The following is a 6918-nucleotide window of genomic DNA, read 5'->3' on the forward strand; positions in this document are numbered from 1 at the left end:
TTTTTCAGGTTTTTTTTCCCCCCAGGCCTCTCTTCGGGGTCGAAATTCGGTTTCTTACGCCACCTGTTACCACCAGTGAGGGGCGGCTAACGGGTGGCTCATTACTTACCGACGGCACTGACTGGGTTCCTGGCCTCATGCTAAATTTAGTTGGGTGTTGGGGGCGGCGCCAAGATATACTGCTGCGTGTTCGGCTGCCACCCACGTGGTGATGTCATCGAGCGTGCAACACCCCCTTGCCGCCGATGCTCCGAAATTAGGTCAGGACCGTAGCCTTACCGGCGTCCGTACAGCCTGGGAAAGGTGGCGAGACATTAGGCATCCCGGGGCGGTAGCATCCAGGGATCAAGGAAAGTGTTTATGTTTATTTTTTTTAGCATTTAGGTATTAATGGGACCAGTGGGGAAGTGTGGGTGAGGGAAAGTGTAGTAAAGATTTAAACATTTTTAAAAATTTGCATGGCGGTAGCCTACCGTCAGGAAATTTGGTGGGCCTCCTGAGATGCTGTTTTATTGGTGCCCGAGGATGAGTGTACAATTCCACTTTTTGCGCTGCTCTCTCATTTTTGGGCGACAAAACTGAATTTTGCAATTTGAGGCGGCAACTACCGTTTGCCGTTAAAATTAGCTCTCAGCCGGTGTCACCATCTCAAAAACGGCGGGACCGAATTCCGACCCTTTTACAGCACTCCAAGGCCGACTGTTTAGCTCGGGATTTTCGTTTGCTCTGCTGGCCTAACGCCCTAAGAGAGGTGTGCAATGCCTCCTTTAGCGCTCCGCTCCACACTCAGGGCCCAGCTGCTGAGTTTTGCTGACTGAGGCGCAAACTGTTTCCGGGAGCAAACTTTACCGCCTCGCCGCCATTATCGCCCCAAAATGATCAGAATCGAAAATCCAGCCCTCGGAATTTTTTTTCGTGATTTTAAAGGAGATAAATTAGGTTGTAATTACAAGATGATATGTGTATAGATCAGTACGAATAATCAAACAATGTGGTTAAACAAAAGGAAGAACTGAATATGTCCTGTCTGCTTTGGATGGTAGCCATTTATTCAGGATTGGAATATGTAAGTGGGCTTGAGTAGTGTAATGGGTTAGCACATGGTCTTTTTGCCTGAGGATCTGTAACAAATTCAGCCCAGACTGGGAGGATGAAAGTCTTGTTTCTAAAGATAGCTGTAAGTTTTGTTGGTGAAACACATTTCAGTATTTGCAACCCATTTTCCAGTGGATGTGGGCCGGTATCAACGAGCTGCTTCTAAATCAGTAAATTGTCAATAAGTTAGCATTATGACATAAACAAATTAAGAAAACGTGGTACAGTAAGGAGTAAGGTACATTGTTAAGCCAGGTGACCTTTATTCTACACCTGACCTAATTCTAATGCTAACATTGAATGACTAAAGTAGAAATGTGTTTCATTCCCTTCCACTGACGCCTTTTAGTTTCAACAAAAGTATTTACCAAAAACTGTGAACGTATCATGAAGACCTGTGAGGATTTTTATTATGAAAGTATTAAGTTGGAGAGTTGGGAGAAATGTTAGCTCATCTACGTGCTCAACCTGATCATGCAACTCCTGATCAATGCTGTTATTTTCATTGCAATCTACGTAGAAACCATGATATCTTTTTGTAGCACTTAGTTAAGTAAACTGATATCATTGCATGTCAAACCACATGGTACAATAATACTGCTCATCAAATCACATGATACAATATTACTGCTTGCCAAACCATGTGAATGGCTTGGAGGAATTTGCCATGTCACTGTTTGTCATGACACTATCAGCAAGAAGCAAAAAATGATGAAATAATAAATGAGAAAAGTTTAAAAAAAAAATCAATCTCACAGTGGTGTATATTATAAAGAAATGTCCACTTTGAAAAAGAGAATTTTTTTTATCGATTGCTCAGGTTTTTTTTATCTCATGATTTGAGATTATCTCAACCCCTTGATGTGTTACAGCTTGTGATGTACTACAGACTACGGGCTCAATTTTGCCCAAGCCCATTTTCTGGTGAATTGGCAGAGTTACACCCATTTTTCTAGGCCAGAAATGTGGCAGAAATGTTTTGCTAAAGTTTCCTCAATGTATAATTTAAATTTGGCGCTGCGCAGTGTGTCCAGTCGCTTTGGGGCGGGGGGGTGGGGGGTGTGAGGGGGGTGGAGCCTGCTGTCTGCGCCAAAAGAAACGATGCCGCACCTTCTGCGCATGTGCGACAAAAGAAGTGAGGTTTTTGACGTTATTTCAATGGACGCACATGCTCAGTACAGTTCCGGGTTGGCAATCGGCCATTTTTAAAGAGCCAGTTGTGTGAGAAGGAGTGCTGTGTGAGAGGATTGGAAAAATCGGATCTGCAGCAATACAAGATGCAACGCGGTGCAAGGACCAAGAATTTCTTACAGGATGAAGTGGAGACACTAGTTACGGTGATTGAAAACAGATGGCAGGAATTGGACACCAGCAGAGATCACATAAAAGTTCCACCCAAAGAAATGAAGAAACGCTGGAACCAAGTTGCAGAAGATTACTGCATAATGGTGAACACCATGAGATCTGGAGGCCAGTGTAAAAAGAAGTGGCAGGACCTTGGTCTAGTAGCTAGTGTAAGTAATATTTTCATTTATTCAATAGAATTGCAATTGTAAATGTGACCAGCTGTATATGTCCCACCCTCTTTAAAAAGTTGCATTTTCATCTTTGCAGTAGAAGGTGGCACATAATAAAAGGGAAAGAATCCGAACAGGAGGAGGCCCGGCAAATCTGCAACCACTGACACCCTTGGAAGACAGGGTCGTTGCTTTGATGGGTTCTGCCTGGAGAAAAGCAACCACCACTGCACAAGTTGGGCCCACACTTGAAGGAGAGGGTAAGTCCTGCAAATTCCACAGTCTGGCATTGCTAAATGTTAAGTACTGCGCGGGCTAGCCATGCTTCGGTTCATGGGGATGTCTCCATCAGTTATGCTTCGGTTGATGCAATGTGCTATCATTCATCGTGGTCCTTCAAATCAGCCTGCTGCCTGGCCTGTGCTGTGTGAGCCTACTCGTGCCACCCACCCTGCCCTCTCCTCTGTTGCTAACCATTTGTCTGTGTTCTGTTATATTTTGCAGAACTTGAAGTCGACCCTGATAATGTAGAAGAAGATTCAGACGAGGACGAGCCTGAAGAAGGAGAACATCTTGCAATCCCACCCTCCAGACCAAGAGCATGGGGGTGAGGGGGAATGGGAGGGGATGCAGATGGATGAAGCCCCCAGTGTTTTACTGACTTTAGTGGAGGTGTAGGTGCCGCCCATTGAGGTGCCAGCCCCTTCCGTGACTAGTGGTTTGAATGTTGGTGGGACATTCCCTGGTTTCCTAATGTCCGAGGCTGTGGGCCCCAGTGGTGTGGTGCAGCGAGGCACACCCATGGCCCCACCTTCCAAGGCTGCGGGTCCCAGAGGTGGGGTGCGAGCCACACCCATGAGGAGGAGGGGAAGGAGAGCTCGACAGCGCTCTCTTGAGGTGCAGGATCTACCAGATGTGGTTCAGATGATGGCAATGAGTGAGGAGAGCATTGACCTTACGCGATCACTCCTGGACACAGTAGGGTGGGTGATTAGGTAGCGGGACTTTCGGGAGAAGTAACAGCAATCTCACGAGAAATAGGAACGATGTCAGTGAACATCAGGGAGGGAATGTCACAGGTATTTGAGACAGTTTTGCTCAACATAAGGGAGGGAATGTTGTAGGTCATTGATGTTATGTTCAGAATAACTCCACTAGACTGTATTGTAAGCTCAAACTGTTGTGACTTTGGTCTCTTTAATATGACTCCAGAGTGAGGGAGCAGCATGGTAGATTATCTTTCATACCTGCTTGCCCAGGGTGCACAGGTAACCCTTAGGTCTCCCACAGGTGTGCCCCTGGTGGCAAGTCTTACATATTGGTGAGATTTACATACATGGATAACATCACTCCTCCCCCCAAAGTCTTATGTACATGTTATTTACAGGTTGAGGCGATCTCGCGCTCTGCGTTCCCGGGTCGATCGCCTGAGTTGAAGTCCTGGCATGGGTGAGTCGGTCGGATCATTGCTGCACGGCCGCGCGGCTGGTCTGATCGGACTGTCGGGCATGGTGGGTTCATCCTCGTGGTTGACAGTGAGGTCGATTGTGTTAGTGGGTCGCTGGGGGCCAGGTCCTTTCACAGTGGTTCCTGTTTATCTGTAGTTCACAGTTTGGTCTGGTCCAAATGCTTTCTGCGTTTGCCCATTACATGGTTTCACAACAAACACTCCATTTTCATTACAAACACTCCATTCCCCTCTTTGACCAATACAGTGCTAGCAGCCCATCTGGGGCCCTGAACATGGTCTTCATCATTTATTCTGATGTCGTGTGGAGGAGCCGTGCGATCATGGTACATTCTCTGCTGATAGCTTGGTTCTGAGTGATTCTGTCCGGTGACTGTGTAGCACCCAGGATAGCCGGGTCTGTAGGGAGTCTACCATGACACGTGTGGTGCTTGCCTTTATGATTTGGGCTGCCCGATCCGGACTATTATCGCTGACCCGAAGGTCTGGCAAGCCAAGGATGGCCGATGTAGCCTTGAGACTTTCAGTGGTGGCGGGAGGCCGCGTGGTCTCCGTGGATCCTGGGCCATGGTATGGAGACCCCGGACCACCGACTGTGTGTATCCTCCCTGCCTTTCTTTGCAACATTTCAGGGTTGCCCCGGAAGCAATCTGATGGGATGAGCATTTCGTCTTTGCAATGCATAAGCTGCAACATCCCGACTGGCGGTTCGCCGTGAGCAGGCGGTAACGTGGGATCCTGGCAGATGATGGCAGATGCCATGAGATAGCTGGCTTCTGCAATAAGGGCACAAAGGCCAGAGACTTAAATGTCACTCCCACTTCAGTCCATGTACCAGCAACCAGTTAGACCCAAGACAGGCCCCAACATCGCCCCCCCCCCACCCCCACCACCACCATCATCGACCCGATAAGGAAGTGCACCTTCCCCGAGATGTGGGTGAGGGACGGGTGCAGACTTTCTTTCCTGTTGTGGCTGTTGTTGTTGTTGTTGTTGGTATCGTTGAAGTGCACTGTAAAATTCACAATAAAAGATATTAGCATCAAAACTGAATCATCCTCCATTAGGACCACGCAACATTTAGGGTCAACTGTAAAAAGTAAAAATTCCTCAACCCTTTTGTCATACGTGCCTGTTGCCCCCAGCCCTTGTCTATAGGACTGCTCTATTTTCTGTAGCTGATTTATCTTTCATTTATTTGTGGTGATGTTGTGCAGCTGTTGTGCTGAAGATGTTGTACTGTTGTGCTGACATTGTGAAGGCCTTTAGAGCTTTGGAATCCTTTAACTCACCTTGCCCCCCTGCCCCCACCCCTATCTCTGGCTACCTGCGCTGATTTCTTAAATATAGGTAAGGTTTTTCTGTGCCTACAAAAGTGGCCACATACACTGGTCTAGGTTAGTTTGGAGTGACTTTCAGCTGGCCAAATTTGCTTCTATGGTCAGAAGAGTTGTAATTGGCTTGTCACGCCCCCTTTTGGAGAGAACAAACTAAACTAAAAAAAAAACCTAACCTGACTTACATTGGAGCAAGTTAAATGGGGAAATTTGCGATTTTTAAGTTACTCCAAAAAAAGATACTTACTCCAAAAAAAAACGGGGCAACTCTTGGGGAAATTTGGGCCCAAAGAACTGATTGTTAAACTTTTGAATAAAATATATTTTACATTAAATCTGAATCATTTTCATTATTTGTTCCATTTTTAACAGAGCAAGCAAGACAGGTTCTTTGTTCTCTCTCCCCAAGGTCTGTATGGATGGACCACACCCAGGTCTTGTGACTTCTCGCTCACCCCCCAACTCATTGCAGCCCTGTACCTAGTGCAGCAGCCTTCCGATGGGCACCTCCCTCCCCAGGCTCAGTGCAGAAGCCTTCCGATCACCACCTCTCACCCCGCCGCCCGCCCCCCCCTCTCCAGGCTTGTTTTCCAGCCAAGCCGTAAGCCCCTGTGTCTGGGCATGGGGCCGATTCTGACAGCCAACGCCATGACCCCCTCCAGCCCTGCTTGAAGACGTTCGATGGTGGCGTGTGAGTAAAAAAAAAATGAAAACTTCAGAAATCCAAGATACTTCCATGTGCTCCGTTGAAAAGTAAAAAAAACGTTGAACTTTATTATGGATATTTCAAGTGTTAGAGGCTCCCTCCAAAAATTTCGATGAAAAACAATGGTGTCTTTCAGCGCCAATTTTTCAATGTGTGCTGCTTTCTGTTAACTCACCAGAAGTTTTTTCAGATACTTACTCCAAAAAAAACCGGGGCAACTCTTGGGGAAATTTGGGCCAAAAGAACTGATTGTTAAACTTTTGAATAAAATATATTTTACATTAAATCTGAATCATTTTCATTATTTGTTCCATTATTAACACAGCAGGCAAGACAGGTTCTTTGTTCTCTCTTGGATATGCCGACCTAGGATAAAAAAAATTTGGGGCAAACTGCGAAATTGCTGAAAATTGGCACAGACATGAGGGAACTATGACGTCAAAAAGAACCTAACGTAGAAAAATCATAACTAAAGCAGTTACACCGGCACAGATTCCAGGGGGAAACTTTGAATTAAATAAATACAGCAGAAAAAATGGCGCGCGCCAAAAAAATGGCGCAAATGACCCGGGAAAATTGAGCCGTGCTATCATATTTAACATACTTTATTTTTTGTAGGCAAGCTCAAACTGGTATCAATCACTTCCTGGCAATTTGACAATTTGCAATAGCTTATGTTTTTAAAAATAGCATGAATTCCAGAAATTGCGTGGGAACATCAAAAATTGTCAAAAATAATTGAATTTTTTTTTCTGCAATTGCGAAGAACCGGCTTGCCGTGAATATTTTTGAAAC

At 45.9% G+C, this 6918-nt stretch overlaps 1 long non-coding RNA gene across 1 annotated transcript; it reads left to right on the forward strand.

The window, feature by feature from the left end:
• The first annotated feature begins 2197 nt into the window (after window positions 1-2197).
• On the forward strand, window positions 2198-3206 carry LOC139275828 (uncharacterized). Its single transcript, XR_011595763.1, has 3 exons — window positions 2198-2609; window positions 2710-2872; window positions 3117-3206. It is a non-coding gene; the product is annotated as an uncharacterized lncRNA (long non-coding RNA).
• Window positions 3207-6918: the final 3712 nt, after the last annotated feature.

The sequence above is a fragment of the Pristiophorus japonicus genome, chromosome 11, assembly GCF_044704955.1.
Source record: "Pristiophorus japonicus isolate sPriJap1 chromosome 11, sPriJap1.hap1, whole genome shotgun sequence".
Classification (NCBI taxonomy): domain Eukaryota; kingdom Metazoa; phylum Chordata; class Chondrichthyes; family Pristiophoridae; genus Pristiophorus; species Pristiophorus japonicus.